At 47.1% G+C, this 21553-nt stretch overlaps 1 pseudogene; it reads left to right on the top strand.

Annotated features, from left to right (window-relative positions):
- The first annotated feature begins 19318 nt into the window (after positions 1–19318).
- Positions 19319–21503, top strand: LOC118676458 (annotated as a pseudogene).
- Positions 21504–21553: the final 50 nt, after the last annotated feature.

The following is a 21553-nucleotide window of genomic DNA, read 5'->3' as shown; positions in this document are numbered from 1 at the left end:
TCAGTCCTTGTTCATCAGCTTATGTTGTTCATTATATTCCACAAATGAGTGAGATCCTGTGGTATTTATCCGCTCTCAAGTTCCATCCATGCTGTGGCAAATGGTAAGAGTTCCTTTTTCTTCTTCCTCTTCTTAAAGAATACCTTTCAGCATTTCATATAATGCTGGTTTGGTGGTGATGAACTCCTTTAGCTTTTTCTTATCCGTGAAGCTCTTTATCTGACCTTCTATTCTGAATGATAGCTTTGCTGGATAAAGTAATCTTGGTTGCAGGTTCTTGCTATTCATCACTTTGAATATTTCTTGCCAGTCTCTTCTGGCCTGCATGGTTTCTGTTAAGAAATCAGCTGACAGTCGTATGGGTACTCCCTTGTAGGTAACTGACTGTCTTTCTCTTGCTGCTTTTAAGATTCTCTCTTTATCTTTTGCTCTTGGCATTTTAATTATGATGTGTCTTGGTGTGGTCCTCCTTGGATTCCTTTTGTTTGGGGTTCTCTGCGCTTCCTGGACTTGTAAGTCCATTTCTTTCACCAGGTAGGGGAAGTTTTCTGTCATTATTTCTTCAAAAAGGTTTTCAATATCTTGCCCTCTCTCTCCTTCTGGTACCCCTATAATTCTGATGTTGGTACGCTTGAAGTTGTCCCAGAGGTTCCTTACACTATCTTCATATTTTTGGAATCTCTTTTCTTTTTTCTTTTTCGGTTGGGTATTTTTTGTTTCTTTGTATTTCAAATCTTTGACTTGATTCTTGGGATCCTCTTTTCTGCTGCTGGATCTCTGTAAATTATTCTTTATTTCAGTCAGTGTATGCTTAATTTCTAGTTGGTCCTTTTTCATGTCCTCCATGGTCTCCCTATACTTATTGAGGGATTCATTAAATTTATCGGCGGTTTCCATAAAATTCTTGAAAAACCTTATAACCGTGGCCTTAAACTCTATATCCAATCGTTTGCTTTCCTCCATTTCTGCCATTTGTGACCTGTTTCTTTGTCTCCGCATTTTGGCAGCTTCCCTGTGTTGATAGAGTGGCCCTGTGCGCCAGGTGTCCTGTAGGGCCCAGTAGCTCAGCCTCCCCAGTTACCTGGGGTGGACACTCTTGGTGCACTCTTGGTGCCTTGGTTGTTGAAGAATCACTGGGAGGAATTGACCTCCAGGCCAATTGGCTGTGAGAATCAGCTGTGTCTAAAGTGGGAGAACTTCTGTGCTGAAGACACCCTTCTGGGGCAAGACTTGCTTCAGTGGGGCTTTGGTGCTCACTGAGTCTGCTCCCTGAGTGCGTCCCTTATGGATCTGAGGAGTTGCAGTCTGGATGGACCCCCTCTGACCACTGGGTACAGTGGCTCCTGGATCTAAGGAGGTGCTAATTCAGCCTCTGCCTGAGGCCACACAGCAGGAGCCACGAAGAGGCTCAGCTGTGAAGCAATGCAAGCCGCTGCGGGGCCTTGGGCCTTCTCTTGGAAGTTCCAGGTCTGCCTGGTTCGGCTGCAGTTAGGTACATTCACATGCAAAAGCCTCTGCCGCAGCCTGGGTGGGGCGGGGTCTCAGGGAGTCAGAGGGCGGAGAAAGCGGCCATGGCCGATTCTCCGCCCGGAGTCGCGCGTCTCAGTGTTCCGGTAACGGCTGCAAGCACCTCTGAGGGAAAGCCGCCCTCAAGTTCGCCCGCTGCCGGACAGACCAGCTTCTCCCCGTGTGAGACCTGGGTCCCCAGAGACTTCCCGGAACCAGAGTTCAGAGCCGTCGGGAGTTTGTGATTCAAAAAGACAGCCGCATCCTCAGGCGCCACCCCCTTTCCTCGCGCGCGCGCGCCGCCATACCTCTGCACTTCACCTCCGCAGCGCCTCTGGCTCTCAGCGTGCTTTTCTTTCCTTCTAGTTGTGGACTTTACACTCAGCCAGCCTTCCTGTTGTTCTGGATGATGTTTGCTCAGTCCTTTGGGGTAATTTTCAATTGTTGTGTGAGGCAATAATTTCCCGGTGTTTACCTATGCCGCCATCTTAGTTGCTCCTCTCCTCAGTCCTCTTCCTTATAAAAACACTAGAGGGCCAGGGCATGAAATTTGTGCGCTCGTGGTGTGGGGGGGTGGTGTTCCCCAGCCCGGCCTGTGCCCTCTCACAGTGTGGGAGCCCACAATTGATCTCCCCAAAGAGGTAGGCCCCGCCCCCCCATCCAGGGCTCCTCGATGGATTGCCCCAAAGAGGTAGGCCAGAGCCGGGGGTCCTGCCCCCCGCGTCACCACGTGGAGCCACCAGGACCCGCCTCCGCACCGTGCAAAGCTGTGGGAGCCCTGGCATTGCCAGGCGGAGCCGCAGGACCCACCTCCGTGCTGCGCACACAGCATCAAATCCTCACCCACCCTTGTGCGCCCACTGTGCAGACAGCCTCCTGGTGATGGACTGTTATGGCGTGAGGGCGTGAAGGCATGACGACCACTAGGCTTTTATTAGTATAGATACATAAAGCATTCGTTGCATCTCATATATCCTATTCCTCTAGAGATCCTTTCACTTGGCTCTCAAAGGGAACACCTAGAACTTTATTCTCTAATTTGGAGAACTGAGGTGTCTCCTTGGGTATTTCTGCTGCACATGAAAGAAAAAGCTATTTCACTTAAGCCAACAACATAACTAGGGACTATATTTAAAAGGAAACTTTTTTTAACAGAGAAAAATGTTACTTAATAACATTATATAGGGTACTTATTTTGTACTTGAGATAGAATTAAAATATAACATCCTATACTAATAAAAGACAAACATGCAAATTGACCATACTTTCACTATGCCTTAAGCCACGCCCACCAGCCAATCAGAGTGACTATACGCAAATTAGCCCAACCAAGATGGGGGCCGGCAGCCACTGAGCTGGAGCGAGCAGAAGGCTTGCTTGCTCCAGTGATGGAGGAAGCCAAGGTTCCCCGCCTGCCTCAGCCCGGCTCTGAGCTCCACTGAAAGCAACAAAGTTTCAATTATAGAAGCTAAACAAACCCCAGATACCTGCTTTCAACCAGCCGTGGCCATGGAGCTGGAGCGAGCAGTAGTGGGTTGCCCCTGGCAATGGAGGAAGCCAAGCTTTCCACAGGCCTCTGCTAAAGGCAACAAAGTTTCAATTATAGAAGGTAAATAAGTCCCAGAATTAAAAAAAAAGAAAAAAGAAAAAAAGGAGAGGCTGGGAGCTTACGTCGCCAGGGTGCTTGGCCAGGCAAGCCCCTCACCCAGACTGGCCAGACACCCCAGTGGGGACCCCCCACCCTAATGGGGGTGTGGCCAGCCTGAAAATAGCCATCAGCCCCTCACCCAGGCTGGCCAAAAATCCATGGGGTGAGGGTCCCCACTGGGTTGGACATCCTCCGAGGGGTCCCACACTGCAAGAGGGCATAGGCCGGGCTGAGGGACCCCTTGAGTGCACAAATGTTTGTGCACTGGGCCTCTAGTTATGTATATTTAAGGTATGCAATGTATTGATTTGATAAATTTATATACTGCAATATGATTACCACCATAGTGTTAGCTAACAACTCCCTCCCTCACAGTTATAATTTCTTCATCCTGATGAAGACATTTGAAATGTAGTCTTTTAGCAACTTTCTTTTTTTTAATTAATTAAATCTTTATTGTTCAGATTATTACATGTGTTCCTCTTTTTTCCTCCCATAACTCCCCTCCACCCAGTTCCCACCCCACCCTCCTCCCTCACTGCTCATCCACTGTCCTCATCCATAGGTGCACGATTTTTGTCCAGTCTCTTCCCGCATCCCTCTCTCCACTTTCCCATACAAGAATAGCCAGTCCATTCCCTTTCTATGCCCCTGATTCTATTATAATTACCAGTTCATTCTGTTCATCAGATTATTCACTTGATTTTCATATTCTCTTGTTGATAGATGTGTATTTGTTGTTCATAATTTGTATCTTTACCTTTTTCTTCTTCTTCCTCTTCTTAAAGGATACCTTTCAGCATTTCATATAATACTGGTTTGGTGGTGATGAACTCCTTTAGCTTTTCCTTATCTGTGAAGCTCTTTATCTGACCTTCAATTCTGAATGATAGCTTTGCTGGATAAAGTAATCTTGGTTGTAGGTTCTTGACATTCATCACTTTGAATATTTTTTGCCATTCCCTTCTGGCCTGCAAAGTTTCTGTTGAGAAATCAGCTGACAGTCATATGGGAACTCCATGGTAGGTAACTGACTTTCTTTCTCTTGCTACTTTTAAGATTCTCTCTTTGTCTTTTGCTCTTGGCATTTTAATGATGATGTGTCTTGGTGTGGTCCTCTTTGGATTCCTTTTGTTTGGGGTTCTCTGTGCTTCCTGGACTTGTAAGTCTATTTCTTTCACCAGGTAGGGGAAGTTTTCTGTCACTATTTCTTCAAATAGGTTTTCAATATCTTGCTCTCTCTCTTCTTCTGGCACCCCTATAATTCTGATGTTGGTACGCTTGAAGCTGTCCCAGAGGCTCCTTACACTATCTTCATACTTTTGGATTCTTTTTTCACTTTTCTTTTCTGGTTGGGTGTTTTTTGCTTCTTCGTATTTCAAATCATTGACTTGATTCTTTCAATCCTCTAGTCTGCTGTTGGGTGTCTGAATAATATTCTTTATTTCAGTCAGTTTATGCTTAATTTCTAGTTGGTCCTTTATCACAACCTCAAGGGTCCCATTAGATTTCTTGTAGATCTCATTAAGTTTATCGTCAGTTTCTAGAAAATTCTTGAAAAACCTTAAAAGTGTGGTTTTGAACTCTATATCCAGTAGTTTGCTTTCCTCCATTTCTGTCATTTGTGTCCTTTTTCTTTGTCTCCCCATTTTTTATGCTTCCCTGTGTTGATAAAGTGGTTTTCTGTGCTGAGTGTCCTCTAGGGCCCAGTGGTTCAGCCTCCCCATTTACCTGAGGAGGGCACTCTTGGTGCACCCCCTTGTGGGCTTTGTGCACAGTCTTGTTGTAGTTAAGCCTTGATTGTTGTAGGTATCACTGGGAGGAATTGACCTCCAGGCCAATTGGCTGTGAGAATCAGCTGTGTCTACAGTCGGAGAACTTCTGTGCTGGAGACACCCCTCTGGGGCAAGACTTGCCTCAATGGGGCTTTGGTGCTCACTGAGTCTGCCCCCTGAGTGTGTCCTTTATGGTTCCACGGAGCTGCAAACTGGATGGTCCCACTCTGACCACTGGGTTTCCTGGCTCCTGGATCTCTAGGGAGGTGCTAATGTAGCCTTTGCCTGAGGCTATCCAGCAAAAGTCTCCCTGCAGGGCTTGTGCGGGGCGGGTCCCACGGGATCAACGGGGTGGGGCTAGCAAGTTATGGCTGCTCTCAGTCTTGCCCTCAGAGGCTCTGCTTCTCAGTGTCCTGGCAATTGCTGCAAGCCCCTCGGAGAGAAAGCTGCTCTCGAGTTCCAACTGATGCCAGACAGTCCCGCTTCTCCCGTATGAGTCTGGGTCCCCAGAGACTCGCCCAGAACTGGAGCTCAGAGCCTGAGACTCCCTCCCGATTGAAAACAACACCGCGCCCTCAGCCACCAGCCCGCTCCGCATGCACCTCCACACCTTAGTATTTTACTTCCGTACTGTGCCTCCTCTGAGTCTCGGCATGCTTTTCTGTTTCATTCTAGTTGTAGAATTTCCACTCAGCCAGCCTTTCTGTGGTTCTGGATGATGTCTGTTCCATCTTTTAGTTGTATTTTTGAAGTGGTTGTTCGAGGCAGCAAACTCCGGTGTTTACCTATGCTGCCATCTTGGTTTTCCCCCTTTAGCAACTTTCAAGTATATTATCCATTTGACCCTTGAACCACATGGATTTGAATTGTGCAGGTTCACTTATGCATGGATTTTTTTCAATATTATAAATGTATTTTCTCTTCCTTATTATTTTCTTAATATTTTTCTACCTTAATCTATTATAAAAATACAGTATATAATACATATTATATACAAAATATGTGTTAGTTGATTATTTATGTTATTGGTAAGGCTTCTGGTCAACAGTAGGCTAGTAGTAGTTAAGTTTTAGGGGAGTTAAGTTATATGTGGACTTTCAACTGCATGGTGGGTCAGTGCCCCAAGCCCTGCATTATTCAAGAGTCAACTGTACAATAATGTTAACTATAATCACTGTTAGGGTTTGGCCAGTGACTGGGCTATGAAAGAACTCACAACTAAAAGAAGAGATGCAGAGAGGAAGTTTATTTTATTTACCAAAGGAGGAAAGGGCTGGTGTATTACTAGTCAATACAGAGCAGGGAAGAAAGAGTGGCTTCTGTTTTTAAAGAGCAAGCAATTGCAGATGCTAAGGAAGGAAGGGAGGAGGATTGTGTTGAAAATGAGCAGATATCAGGGGGTTGTCTTGAAAAGTTACAGTTTGTTTGCTTTCCAGGATACAGTCCAGCAGATGTCCTAAGGAGGTGTCTTATCAGTATTTTCCCAAGCCTGTAAAACATGCTTAGAGCAAAAGTTATAGAGTTCAAAGGAGGCTTGTTTGAAAGGGAGGGAGTAGGGAATTTTCTATTAACTAGAGACTCCTTGGTGTGAATTATCCTTGAGGTAAAAAAACATCAGGAAGGAGGGGATACAAGAATGCAACCTTGAGAGTAGTTTATCTTGTCCCTCAGTTTGAACAGTAGAGCCAACAATCTCAGGGTTTATTTACCAGGTGCTTCTCATAAATTGTGAAAGAAAAAGAGAGGCCTTTTTATGTCCATACAATTACCATGCTGTGCATTAGATACTCAGAACTTATTTATCTTCCAACTGCAGGTTTGTACCCTTTGACCAACATCTTTGCAATTTCCCCACCTGCCAGGGTACATATTTTTTGGTAAGCCACTTCCTTTGCTCAAAAAATTATTATCAAGACTCAATTTCCAGTTTAGTGTAGTTATTACTATTATTTTGTTACCTATTACACCTGTAATAGATGTGGACAAGGCTGACCAATAGTAGTCAAGCCCTGCAAGCCCATGGTGAACATGTTACTAAATCTATTTTCTTCCTTTCTGCTCTCTGTACAGGATCAGTAAATCTCTGGATTTCTAATGGGCTACTCTTTATAGGATAAATTACTGACTCCAAACCACTTCCTAGATCAGCAGTTCTCAACCTGTGGGTTGCAACCCCTTTGGGAGTTGAACAACCCTTTCACAGGGGTCGCCTAAGACCATCGGAAAACACATATATAATTACATATTGTTTTTGTGATTAATCACTATGCTTTAATTATGTTCAATTTGTAACAATGAAATTGGGGGTCACCACAACATGAGGAACTGTATTAAAGGGTTGCGGCATTAGGAAGGTTGAGAACCACTGTCCTAGATCCTTTGTGACCTTTGGTTAACTCACTTGATCCCTGCTCATTGGCTGAAGCTTGGGAAGGAAAGAAAAATTATGAATAGGTAATAACAGCAAAGAGTGAAAACATGGGTTCTGGCTACTTTTTTTCATCTCATTGATCTTTCCTCAGTAGCAACATTATGTTCAACTGACCCGATGGTCCATTATCATTCCTCCTCTAATAGAAATCATTTGCTCAATTTTTATTCTAGACCACTTCTGACTCTTTTCTCTAGTCTTCACTTAATCACTGAGCACAACAGGTACAAAAGGCTGAAAGACAAGCTTTCCTATATTCAAAGTCATTTTCTTAGGGTTGGCATTAGTGTTAACTCTTTTTTAAAATCATTTTTAATCTTTCAATTATAGTTGACATACAATATATATTAGTTTCAAGTGTACACTTCAGTGATTAGACATTATAAAACATATTAAGTGATCATCCCCAAAAAATCTCATACCCATCTGACACTATACATTGTTATTAAAGTATTATTTACTATATTCCTTATGCTGTACTTTACACTGCTGTGACTATACTATAACTACTAATTTGTACTTCTAAATCCCTTCACCTTTTTTACCCATACCTCCAAACCCTTCCCATCTGGCAACCGTCAAAATGCTCTCCGTATCTATGAGTCTGTTTCTGTTCTGCTTATTCATCTATTTTGACTTTTAGATTAAATTTTTGATAGATATGTATTTATTGCCATTTTATTGTTCATATTTTTATCTTTTTTCCCCTTCTTCTTAAAGAAGACCCTTTAACATTTCATAAAATACTAGTGTGGTGGTGATAAACACTTTTAGCTTTTTCTTGCCTGGGAAGCTCTTTTCCTGACTGTCAATTCTAAATTAAAGCTTTGCTGGGTTGGAGCAGGGGGTCCCTCAGGGGTGAGGACGACGGAGCCCCAACGTGCTAGGGCGTCTGCATGCACGACTCTGGAGACCAGGTTTCAGTAACGCAGATCTGTTTTATTGTGGAACTACAGGGGTATATATAGCATGAGGGGACCAATCAGAGAGAGACACGTTGCTACAGGTGACCAATGGCTGAAAGGCTGGGGTACTGTGCACGTGGCTCTAGGAGTTCGTTAAGGTGGGTGTTCTACTTCCTTGTGTGCTGAGGAAGCATGTCATGGTGGAGTATGCTACACCATTGCATCAGCCACAGCGCTGAGACATACTTCCCGAGCTCTACATACATCTCCCCCTTCCTTTCTAATTAGCGCCAAAGCAAAGGAGTTGTCACTACTCAGAAGGAGATAGAAGGGTGGCCTTATAGACGGGTAAAAGGAGTAGCAGAGGCATGTGCCACTGGAAACTGGGTACTGTCTACACCAACTGGCATGAGAACGCCAGGGTGAGGTATCACAGTCCATAGTTCTTATCTGTGTGCCCCCGTGCTATTAGCTGTGATGATAGCACACATTAATAAGAATAACGTTCCTGCCGACGGGTTCCCCTCTGGCGCCATGCACGCGGCTTGGTCTTGTAGAACCTTGATGTCACCCCAGGTGATGGGGTGGGCTCGTCGCTGTCTAGGTTGTCTCCGCCGTCGGGGCTGGTTCTCTTCTATGGTCAGGTCTTCCATTTCCTCCACGGGGGGCGATGGTGGCGATCTACAGCTCATCGCTGGTGGTATAGGGTTTGACGTCACGAGCAGGGATCCACGCGGGACTTTTGTCGCCTTCTGGAAAAATACAAGCAAACCCTCTCCTCTGGGTTAAGAGCGGGTTGGGACCTTTCCAGGCTCCGGTGAGTGGGTCTCTCCACCGGACCAAAGGAAGAGGTGTTGGTATGTCCCGGAGTCCTCCCCAATGTTTACACATAGGGGTTAATCCATGCTCATCAAAATGAAAATAATTGAGGGTAGTTAAGGCTTGGGTTAGCAGTGTATGAGGATTTCTCCCTATCACTCCCCCTTTTTCTTTAATCAGTTGGGCCTTGAGTTCCCTGTGTTTTCTTTCTTTTTTTTTTTTTTTAATTTTAGGTTTGTTTTTTTTTAATATATTTTATTGATTTTTTACAGAGAGGAAGGGAGAGAGATAGAGAGTTAGAAACATCGATGAGAGAGAAACATCGATCAGCTGCCTCCTGCACATCTCCTACTGGGGATATGCCCGCAACCCAGGTACATGCCCTTGACCAGAATCGAACCTGGGACCTTTCAGTCCGCAGGCCGACGCTCTATCCACTGAGCCAAACCGGTTTCAGCTCCCTGTGTAGTCTTTCAATAATTGCCTGTCCCTGGGGATTATAGGGGATGCCCATGGTATGCTTGATGTCGTGTGATTTTAAGAAGTCTTGAAATAGAGTGCTGGTGTAGCATGGTCCATTGTCAGTTTTTACCTCCCACGGGAATCCAAGGATGAGAAAGGCAGCCTTGAAGGTGGCAATGCTATGTTTGGCTTTTTCCCCCATTTGGGCCTGGGCGAACGTAGCTCCTGAGCAAGTATCTATGACTGTGTGGACATATTTCAATTTGCCAAATGCTGGGACATGCGTGACATCCGCTTGCCATATGGCATTGGGCTGTAGTCCTCAGGGATTGGCCCCTCTGGGTTGTAAAGGCCCGAGGGGTAGTAGAGGGCTACAAGGATTGGCAAGCACGTATGAGGTGCTTGCACTGAGCTAGGGGCAGGTGGGGGAAGAGCTTATGGAGAGAGGAGGCTGACATATGAAATTTGGTGTGTAGGAGTCTGGCCTCTTCTATGGGTTGTAGGGTAAGAACTAGCTTGCCCGCTTCTGCGTTGCCTAGGGAAAGTGGGCCTGGTAGGCCAGTATGAGACCGTAAGTGTTGGATATACCAGGGCTGTTTACGGTTCTCTAGGATGTCCTTTAGGAGTTGGAGGCTCTGATCTAGTGGGGTATCTTTAACTCTTAAGGTGGAATACCCTATATTTTTTGCCGTATGCACCGCGTAAGCACTATCTGAGAATAAATTGACTGGACTATTTTGACAGTAGAGAAGGGCGTATATTATAGCTCTGAGTTCTCCTACTTGTGCTGAGCCTTGATAAGTATATCTTAGATAAGTGGGGTTGGTGGAAGTTTTAGGGGACTTTATTATTGCTGCACAGTAATGCTTCCCCGCGTCAGTGAAGACGCAGGGTGCCCCAGGGATAGATTTACTAGAGGGGCGTACCAGACCTAGTGTCTCTAACGGTACCTTTTGGAGGGTTTGGAGGAGCCTATGATTGGGTAGGTGATTATCTACCTGCCCTGGGTAGTTTAGGAGAAGTAACTGCGTTTCTAGATCTGTGATTAATAGATGAGAGATTTGTTCCTGCGTATAAGGAAGTATGGGAGTGTCAGGTTCTTTTCCATATAGGGTAAGCAAAGCCTGCCTGAGCTTCCATCCTATGAAGGCATAGGCCACTTTTGGGGGCGTTACTTTAGCAAGCTGGCTGTAGGCCAAGTGTACCCAATAAAGAGGACCCTCCTGAAATAGTACTCCTGTAGGAGTCCCAATGGTGGCCAGTACTATCGCTTGGATTGCCTGGGTCAAGTCTATTCTGTGTAGCTCTAGCTCCCTTAGAGCCTGGTTGACAGCTTTTAAGACCTCTTTGGCCTTGAGGGTTAGAGAGTGGGTACTAAGGGGGTCTGTGCCTCCTTCAAGCAATTGGAAGAGGGGGCCTAGGGCCCCGGTGGAGATTGATAAGCTATTCCTAACCCAATTAATCTGGTCACATAGTTCCTGTAGCGCATGTAGGGAGATGGTATCAGGAATTGCAAGCTGAGGAGCTATGGGTACTATTTGTTTATGTATTTTATATCCTAAAAAGGAGTATGGAGGAATGGTCTGGACCTTTTCGGGAGCTATTTGGAGGTTAAGAGCTCGTAGGTTGCTAATAAGTGTTTGGTAGCATGCCTCTAGCCATATAGGGTCCCTATGGGCAATAAGGATATCATCCATGTAATGAGTGATAAAGCATTGTTTGGCTAGAGGTTTGGTTGTCACTCCAACGTAAGCCTGGCACATGGTAGGGCTGTTCTTCATGCCCTGGGGGAGTACCTTCCATTGGTATCTATCTGCCGGTAGTTGATGGTCGGTAGAGGGCACTGAAAAGGCAAAGTAGGTCCTGTCCTCAGGGTGCAATGGGATAGAGAAAATAATATCTATGATTTTTATATGTGCTCCCCTTGCGATAGCCAAGGGGTGAGGCAGTCCCGGTTGTAGAGGGCCTAGTTTTTTCATGTGTCTATTTACAGCTCTGAGGTCCTGTAGGAATCTCCATTTTACTTTATCCTTCTTTTGTATGACAAAGATTGGTGTATTGTGAGGGCTGAGAGAGGGTTCAACATGTCCAGCAACTAGTTGTTCCTGTACTAATTGCTTAAGGGCAAGTAATTTCTCTTGTGGTAAAGGCCACTGTTCTACCCATATGGGGTCAGTGGTGTCCCATGATAACTTTCTCAGCTGTGGTGCTGGTGGGTGAACAGTGGCCCCTAGGATTTGGGGGGCGGTGCAGTGTATATGATTGCATTGACCGCCTCAAGGATGTCTCAGCCCCACAAAGTGTGGGGGATGTCAGTCATGAAGAGTGGGAAGAAAGTCCCGGTATTCCCGTCTGAGTCTGCCCAGGAGAGTCCCCTGGCAGCTTGGGCAGCCCTCTTGTAGCCGCTGACTCCCTGAACTAGCGGACCGGAAGTGGTCGGCCATTTGGAACTCCACTTCTCCTCTTGAATAACCAACACATCTGCCCCAGTATCTGCTAGCCCTTCTATTCTCTCTCCCTCGACCGTTAAAGTAAGGAACACCTTGCTCTGTGTAAGATGTAGTGTCCAATATACCTCTTGGGTCAGCTGCTCTCTTACTGGCGGGGCTGAGAGCTGCCCCTCTTCTCGTTTAAAGGGGGCAGTGGATTGCCATCTTTATCCTTATTGGATCTGCAGTCCCTGCGCCAGTGTAGTCCCTTTCTACAGCGGGGGCGAATGGAGGGGGGGTGGGGGGTTCCCTTCCCCTCCCTGTTTTCTCTTCCTGTTAGGGCAATCCTTCGCAAAATGGCCGATCCCTTTACACTCATAGCATGCTCCTTTCTGTCCTCCTGATTGTCCTCCTAGATTGATATGAGCGGCCAGTGCTGCCGCAAGGGTGGCGGCCAACTTACTGCCTACATCTCGACAGGTAAGCACCCAGTCATCTATACTGCCTGCTTTAACCGGAGCGATTGCCTGGCGGCACTCAGTGTTAGCCCCCTCCCAGACGAGCTCTCTGGTAAGGGCTTCCGCTGCCTGGGCGTGAGTAACCTAACGGTCCACAGCTTCCCTGACTCTATGTAAAAATTCTGAAAACCCTTCATTGGAACCCTGTATGAGCTTGGAGGGATTATCGTTCGTGTCCCCAAAAAGGGGGGCCGGAGCAGTCTGCTATGGGGGACCTGCGCTTGGCTTCCTGCCCTGCGCTGTTTCGGCCGAGGTAGCAGCTTCCCCCATTTTCGTTTTGTTTTCTTCCACTTCCTTCTGAGCTCTGTTGGTGGTAGATACTTCCCAAGGGTCTGCCTCTGGGGGACCCTCAGATGCTGAGGGAGTGGTGATAGTGACCGGGGGATTGTAAGGTGGCAAGGGAAGCTTTGGGGGGGGCTCGTCCTTCACTGTGGCTGAAAAGGCTGTGGGTACTGGGAGTGGCGGTCCAGGCGGAGCGCCGGACAGGCAAGCCAGGACAGCCAAGATGGCCAGCGTCAGAGAAGGGGGCAACGATCCCCCCTCGTGGACCTCAGCGGATCGAATCCTTTTCAAGACCTTCTCCCACGTGGAGGGGTCCCAAATAGGGGCCTCAATTAACCACGGATTGGACTGTAATAGATATTCCCAATGAGTTTGGAGTTCCTTTTCAGAGACCTTAACTCGCCTGCTCTGCAGGAAGGCATGGAGCGTGCGCGCTTGTGGCGCTCTCACCGAAGGGGATAGGTTTCCCATTTTACTGTAGAGGTTGCTCACCCGTCCAGCCGTTCCGGGGACCTCATGTTGGGCGCCAGATGAAGCAGGGGGTCCCTCGGGGGTGAGGACGATGGAGCCCCAACGCGCTAGGGTATCTGCATGCACAACTCCGGAGACCAGGTTCAGTGACGCAGATCTGTTTTATTGTGGAACTACAGGGGTATGTATATACAGCATGAGGGGACCAATCAGAGGGAGACACGTTGCTACAGGCGACCAATGGCTGAAAGGCTGGGGTACTGTGCACGTGGCTTTAGGAGTTCGTTCAGGCGGGCGTTGCTACTTCCTGGTGTGCCGAGGAAGCACGTCATGGTGGAGTGTGCTCACACCATTGCATCAGCCACAGCGCTGAGACATACTTCCCGAGCTCTACATACACTGGGTAATCTTGCTTGTAGGTCCTTGCTTTTAATCACTTTGAATATTTCCTGGTCTGCAAAGTTTCTGTTAAGAAATCAGGTGACAGTACTATGGGAAGTCCCTTGTAGGTAACTAACTGCTTATCATTTTTCTTTTTTTAAAAAAAATATATTTTATTGACTTTTTTCAGAGAGGAAGGGAGAAGGACAGAGAGTTAGAAACATCGATGAGAGAGAAGCATCGATCAGCTGCCTCCTGCACACTCCCCACTGGGGATGTACCCACAACCAAGGTACATGCCCTTGACCAGAATCAAACCAGAATCAAACCTTGAGTCCACAGGCCAACGCTCTATCCACTGAGCCAAACCAGTCAGGGCCTTTTTTTAAACTTTTTTTTTTTAAATCTTTATTGTTCAGATTATTACAGTTGTTCCTCTTTTTCCCCCCCATGCTCCCCTCCACCAGGTTCTCACCCCACCCTCTGCCCTTCCTCCCCCCCAGCCCCCCGCCCAACGCCACTGTCCTCATCCATAGGTGTACGATCTTTGTCCAGTCTCTTCCCGCACCCCCCACACTACCACCCCCCCAAGAATTGTCAGTCCACTCCCTTTCTATGCCCCTGATTAGATTCTATTCACCAGTTTATTCTGTTCATCAGATTTTTTATTCACTTGATTTTTAGATTCACTTGTTGATAGATAGTACTTGTTGTTCATAATTTTTATCTTTACGTTTTTCTTCTTCTTCCTCTTCTTAAAGAATACCTTTCAGCATTTCATATAATACTGGTTTGGTGGTGATGGACTCATTTAGCTTTTTCTTATCTGTGAAGCTCATTATCTGACCTTCAATTCTGAATGATAGCTTTGCTAGGTAGAGTAATCTTGGTTGTAGGTTCTTGCTTTTCATCACTTGGAATATTTCTTGCCACTCCCTTCTGGCCTGCATCATTTTTTGTTGAGAAATCAGCTGACAGTCATATGAGTACTCCCTTGTAGGTAACTAACTGTTTTTCTCTTGCTGCTTTTAATATTCTCTTTGTCTTTTGCCCTTGGCATTTTAATTATGATGTGTCTTGGTGTGGTCCTCTTTGGATTCTTCTTGTTTGGGGTTCTCTGCACTTCCTGGACGTGTAAGTCTATTTCTTTCACCAGGTAGGGGAAGTTTTCTGTCATTATTGCTTCAAATAGGTTTTCAATATCTTGCTCTCTCTCTTCTTCCGCCACCCCTATAACTCAGATGTTGGTTCGCTTGAAGTTGTCCCAGAGGCTCCTTACACTATCTTTATATTTTTGGATTCTTTTTGCTTTTCCAGTTGGGTATTTTTTGCTTCTTTATATTTCAAATATTTGATTTGATTATTGGAATCCTCTAGTCTGCTGTTGGATCTCTGAATAATATTCTTTATTTCAGTCAGTGTATGCTTAATTTCTGGTTGGTACTTTTTCATATCCTCTAGGGTCTCACTAGATTTATTGAGGGTCTCACTAAATTTATCGGCGGTTTCTAGAAAATTCTTGAAAAACCTTATAACCGTGGTTTTGAACTCTATATCCAGTAGTTTGCTTTCCTCCATTTCTGTCATTTGTGACCTGTTTCTTTGTCTCTGCATTTTTTATGCTTCCCTGTGTTGATAGGGTGGCTCTCTGTGCTAGGTGTCCTATAGGGCCCAGTAGCCCAGCCTCCCCAATTACCTGAGGTGGACACTCTTGGTGCACCCCTTTGTGGGCTTTGTGCACAGTCTTGTTGCAGTTAAGCCTTGACTGTTGTTGGGTCACTGTGAGGAATTGACCTCCAGGTCAATCGGTTGTGAGAATCAGCTGTGTCTATTGTGGGAGAACTTCTGTGCTGAAGATACCCTTATGGGGCAAGACTTGCTTCAGTGGGGCTTTGGTGCTCACTGAGTCTGCCCCCTGAGTGTGTCCCTTATGGATCTGAGGAGTTGTAATCTGGATGGTCCCACTCTGGCCACTGGGTACACTGGCACTTGTATCTCTAAGGAGGTGCTAATTTAGCCTCTGCCTGAGGCTACCCAGCAGGAGCTACGGAGGGAACCTGCAGATTCCTCTTCTTTGTTTGGGATTTGGAGGTGCCCAGATGAGGCCCAGCTGTGAAGCAATGCAAGCTTCTGTGAGGCCTTGGGCCTTCTTTTGGATGTTCTAGGTCTCTCTGACCCAGCTGCAGTTTGTTAGGTAATTTTAGATTGCAAAGGGCCAGGCAATTCATATGCAAAAGCCTCTGCACACAGCTTGGGTGGGGCGGGGTCTCAGGGAATCAACAGGGTGGAGCAAACAGCTATGGCTGATCCTCAGCCCTGCCCTTAGAGGTCCCAGGTCTCAGTGTCCGTTGGTAATTGCTGCAATCACCTCTGAGAGAAAGCCACCCTCGAGTTCCGCCAACTGCCAGACAGTCCAGTTTCTCCCTGTATGAGTCTGGGTCCCCAGAGATTTGCCTGGAACTGGAGTTCAGGGCAGTTGGGAGCTTGTGTCTCCTTCCTGATTGAAAAAGACAACCGCCTTCTTAGTTGCCAGCCCTTTCCACGTGCGCCTCCATACCTCTGCACTTTACTTCTGCACCTCCTCTGAGTCTCAGTGTGCTTTTCTCTTTCCTTCTAGTTGTAGAATTTCCACTCAGCCAGCCTTCCTGTGGTTCTGGATGATGTCCGTTTTGTCTTTTAGTTGTATTTTGAAGTGGTTGTGCAAGGCAGCAATTTCAGGTGTTTACCTATGCCACCATCTTGGTTTCTCCACTAACTGATTTTTTTTTAAATTAAATCTTTATTGTTCAGATTATTACATTTGTTCCTCTTTTTTCCCCCCATAACTCCCCTCCTCCCAGTTCCTGCCCCACCCTCCGCCCTCACTCCCCACCCACTGTCCTCATCCATAGGTGCACGATTTTTGTCCAGTCTCTTTCCGCATCTCCCACACCCCTTTCCCCCCCAAGAATAGTCAGTCCATTCCCTTTCTATGTCCCTAATTCTATTATGATCACCAGATTATTTATTCACTTGATTCTTAGATTCACTTGTTGATAGATGCATGTTTGTTCTTCATAATTTGTATCTTTACCTTTTTCTTCTTCTTCCTCTTCTTAAAGGATACCTTTCAGCATTTCATATAATACTGGTTTGGTGGTGATGAACTCCTTTAGCTTTTCCTTACCTGTGAAGCTCTTTATCTGACCTTCAGTTCTGAATGATAGCTTTGCTGGATAAAGTAATCTTGGTTGTAGGTTCTTGCTATTCATCACTTTGAATATTTATTTTTTTAATATATTTTTTATTGATTAAGATATTACATATGTGTCCTTGTCCCCACGTTACCCTCTACCCCCCACCCCCCGCTCATGCCCTCACCCCCCTCCTCCCCGTTGTCCGTGTCCATTGGTTAGGCCTATATGCTTGCATATAAGTCCTTTGGTTGATCTTTCCCCCTTACCCCCACCCTCCCCTACCTTCCCTCCAAGGCCCGACAGTCCAATCAATGCCTCTCCGTCTCTGGATCAGTCCTTGTTCATCAGTTTATGTTGTTCATTATATTCCACAAATGAGTGAGATCCTGTGGTATTTATCCGCTCTCCAGTTCCATCCATGCTGTGGCAAATGGTAAGAGTTCCTTTTTCTTCTTCCTCTTCTTAAAGAATACCTTTCAGCATTTCATATAATGCTGGTTTGGTGGTGATGAACTCCTTTAGCTTTTTCTTATCCGTGAAGCTCTTTATCTGACCTTCTATTCTGAATGATAGCTTTGCTGGATAAAGTAATCTTGGTTGCAGGTTCTTGCTATTCATCACTTTGAATATTTCTTGCCAGTCTCTTCTGGCCTGCATGGTTTCTGTTGAGAAATCAGCTGACAGTCGTATGGGTACTCCCTTGTAGGTAACTGACTGTCTTTCTCTTGCTGCTTTTAAGATTCTCTCTTTATCTTTTGCTCTTGGCATTTTAATTATGATGTGTCTTGGTGTGGTCCTCTTTGGATTCCTTTTGTTTGGGGTTCTCTGCGCTTCCTGGACTTGTAAGTCCATTTCTTTCATCAGGTAGGGGAAGTTTTCTGTCATTATTTCTTCAAAAAGGTTTTCAATATCTTGCCCTCTCTCTCCTTCTGGTACCCCTATAATTCTGATGTTGGTACGCTTGAAGTTGTCCCAGAGGTTCCTTACACTATCTTCATATTTTTGGAATCTCTTTTCTTTTTTCTTTTTCGGTTGGGTATTTTTTGTTTCTTTGTATTTCAAATCTTTGACTTGATTCTTGGGATCCTCTTGTCTGCTGTTGGATCTCTGTAAATTATTCTTTATTTCAGTCAGTGTATGCTTAATTTCTAGTTGGTCCTTTTTCATGTCCTCCATGGTCTCACTATACTTATTGAGGGATTCATTAAATTTATCGGCAGTTTCCATAAAATTCTTGAAAAACCTTATAAATGTGGCCTTAAACTCTATATCCAGTCGTTTGCTTTCCTCCATTTCTGCCATTTATGACCTGTTTCTTTGTCTCCGCATTTTGGCTGCTTCCCTGTGTTGATAGAGTGGCCCTGCACTGCAGGTGTCCTGTAGGGCCCAGTGGCTTAGCCTCCCCAGTTACCTGAGGTGGACACTCTTGGTGCACTCTTGGTGCCTTGGTTGTTGTAGGATCACTGGGAAGAATTGACCTCCAGGCCAATTGGCTGTGAGAATCAGCTGTGTCTGAAGTGGGAGAACTTCTGTGCTGAAGACACCCTTCTGGGGCAAGACTTGCTTCAGTGGGGCTTTGGTGCTCACTGAATCTGCTCCCTGAGTGTGTCCCTTATGGATCTGAGGAGTTGCAATCTGGATGGTCCCCCTCTGACCACTGGGTACAGTGGCTCCTGGATCTAAGGAGGTGCTAATTCAGCCTCTGCCTGAGGCCACACAGCAGGAGCCACGAAGAGGCTCAGCTATGAAGCAATGCAAGCTGCTGCGGGGCCTTGGGCCTTCTCTTGGAAGTTCCTGGTCTGCCTGGCTCGGCTGCAGTTAGGTACATTCACATGCAAAAGCCTCTGCTGCAGCCTGGGTGGGGCGGTGTCTCAGGGAATCAAAGGGAATCAAAGCAGCTATGGCTGAATCTCTGCCCAGAGTCGCGAGTCTCAGTGTCCCGGTAACGGCTGCAAGCACCTCTGAGGGAAAGCCGCCCTCAAGTTCGCCCGCTGCCCGACAGACCAGCTTCTCCCCGTATGAGTCCTGGGTCCCCAGAGACTTGCCAGAACCGGAGTTCAGAGCAGTCGGGAGCTTGTGATTCAAAAAGACAGCCGCGTCCTCAGGTGCCACCCCCTTTCCGCAGGCGCGCGAGCCGCCGTACCTCTGCACTTCACCTCCGCAGCTCCTCTGGCTCTCAGCGTGCTTTTCTTTCCTTCTAGTTGTAGAATTTACACTCAGCCAGCCTTCTTGTTGTTCTGGATGATGTCTGCTCTGTCCTTTGCGGTATTTTTCAATTGTTGTGGGAGGCGGCAATTTCCCGGTGTTTATCTATGCCGCCATCTTAGTTTCTCTCATTCAATGTCGTCCATCCCTAGAGGCTGTGGTTCCGGGTCACTTTGAATATTTCTTGCCATTCCCTTCTGGCCTGCAAAGTTTCTGTTGAGAAATCAGCTGACAGTCATATGGGTATTCCCTTGTAGGTAACTGAGTTTCTTTCTCTTGCTGCTTTTAAGATTCTCTCTTTGTCAACGAGGAGGAAGGAGAGAAAATGGCGTCCACGGATTCCAGTACCTACAGCCAAGCTGCAGCCCAGCAGGGTTACAGTGCTTACACCGCCCAGCCCACTCAAGGATATGCACAGACCACTCAGGCATATGGGCAGCAAAGTTATGAAACCTATGGACAGCCCACTGATGTCAGCTATACCCAGGCTCAGACCACTGCTACCTATGGGCAGACAGCCTATGTGACTTCTTATGGACAGCCTCCCACAGGTTATACTACTCCAGCTGCCCCCCAGGCCTACAGTCAGCCTGTCCAGGGGTATGGCACTGGTGCTTATGACACCACCACTGCTACGGTCACCACCACCCAGGCCTCCTATGCCTCTCAGTCTGCGTATGTCACGCAGCCTGCTTACCCGGCCTATGGGCAACAGCCAGCAACCACTGCACCTGCAAGACCACAGGATGGTAACAAACCCGCTGAGACCAGTCAACCTCAATCCAGCACAGGGGGTTACAACCAGCCCAGCCTGGGATATGGACAGAGAAACTACAGTTATCTCCAGGTACCTGGGAGCTACCCCATGCAGCCAGTCACGGCACCGCCATCCTATCCTCCTACCAGCTATTCCTCTACACAGCCGACTAGTTATGATCAGAGCAGTTACTCTCAGCAGAACACCTATGGGTAGCCGAGCAGCTATGGACAGCAGAGTAGCTATGGTCAACAAAGCAGCTATGGGCAGCAGCCGCCCACTAGTTACCCCTCCCCCCCAAACTGGATCCTACAGCCAGGCTCCAAGTCAATATAGCCAACAGAGCAGCAGCTATGGGCAGCAGAATGTGACTCTTTCCTCAGGTTCATTCCGACAGGACCACCCCAGTAGCATGGGTGTTTATGGGCAGGAGTCTGGAGGATTTTCCGGACCAGGAGAGAACCCGAGCATGAGTGGCCCTGATAACCGGGGCAGGGGAAGAGGGGGATTTGATCGTGGAGGCATGAGCAGAGGTGGGCGGGGAGGAGGACGCGGTGGAATGGGCAGCGCTGGAGAGCGAGGTGGCTTCAATAAGCCTGGTGGAGCCATGGATGAAGGACCGGATCTTGATCTAGGCCCACCTGTTGATCCAGATGAAGACTCTGACAATAGTGCCATTTATGTGCAAGGTTTAAATGACAATGTGACTCTAGATGACCTGGCAGACTTCTTCAAGCAGTGTGGAGTTGTTAAGATTAACAAGAGAACGGGCCAGCCCATGATCCACATCTACTTGGACAAGGAAACAGGGAAGCCCAAAGGCAATGCTACAGTGTCCTATGAAGACCCGCCGACAGCCAAGGCGGCAGTGGACTGGTTTGATGGGAAAGATTTTCAAGGAAGCAAGCTGAAAGTGTCCCTTGCTCGGAAGAAGCCGCCAATGAACAGCAATGGGGGGGGGGGGCATGCCGCCCGAAGAGGGCAGGGGGATGCCGCCGCCGCTCCGAGGAGGTCCGGGAGGCCCAGGAGGCCCCGGGGGACCCATGGGTCGCATGGGAGGCCAAGGAGGAGACAGAGGAGGCTTTCCCCCAAGAGGGCCCCGGGGCTCCCGAGGAAACCCATCCGGAGGAGGAAACGTCCAGCACCGAGCTGGAGACTGGCAGTGCCCCAATCCGGGGTGTGGAAACCAGAATTTCGCCTGGAGAACAGAATGCAACCAGTGTAAGGCCCCGAAGCCTGAAGGCTTCCTCCCGCCACCCTTTCCACCCCCAGGCGGCGACCGTGGCAGAGGTGGACCTGGTGGCATGCGGGGAGGAAGAGGTGGCCTCATGGACCGCGGTGGTCCTGGTGGCATGTTCAGAGGTGGCCGTGGTGGAGACAGAGGTGGCTTCCGTGGCAGCCGGGGCATGGACCGTGGTGGCTTCGGTGGAGGAAGACGAGGGGGCCCTGGGGGTCCTCCTGGACCTTTGATGGAGCAGATGGGAGGAAGAAGAGGCGGGCGTGGAGGACCTGGAAAGATGGATAAAGGTGAACACCATCAGGAACGCAGAGACCGGCCCTACTAGATGCAGAGACCCTGCAAGCTGCGTTGACTACCAGATTTATTTTTTAAACCAGAAAATGTTTTAAATTTATAATTCCATATTTATAATGTTGGCCACAACATTATGATTATTCCTTGTCTGTACTTTAGTATTTTTTACCATTTGTGAAGAAACATTAAAACAAGTTCAATGGTAAATAACAAAAAACAAAAAAAAAAACAAAAAAAAAAAGATTCTCTCTTTG

The sequence above is a fragment of the Myotis myotis genome, unplaced genomic scaffold, assembly GCF_014108235.1.
Source record: "Myotis myotis isolate mMyoMyo1 unplaced genomic scaffold, mMyoMyo1.p scaffold_m19_p_1, whole genome shotgun sequence".
In the NCBI taxonomy this organism is placed as follows: Eukaryota; Metazoa; Chordata; class Mammalia; order Chiroptera; family Vespertilionidae; genus Myotis; species Myotis myotis.
Note: the sequence above shows the minus strand (reverse complement) of the source record. Positions and strands in the feature narration are given on the sequence as shown.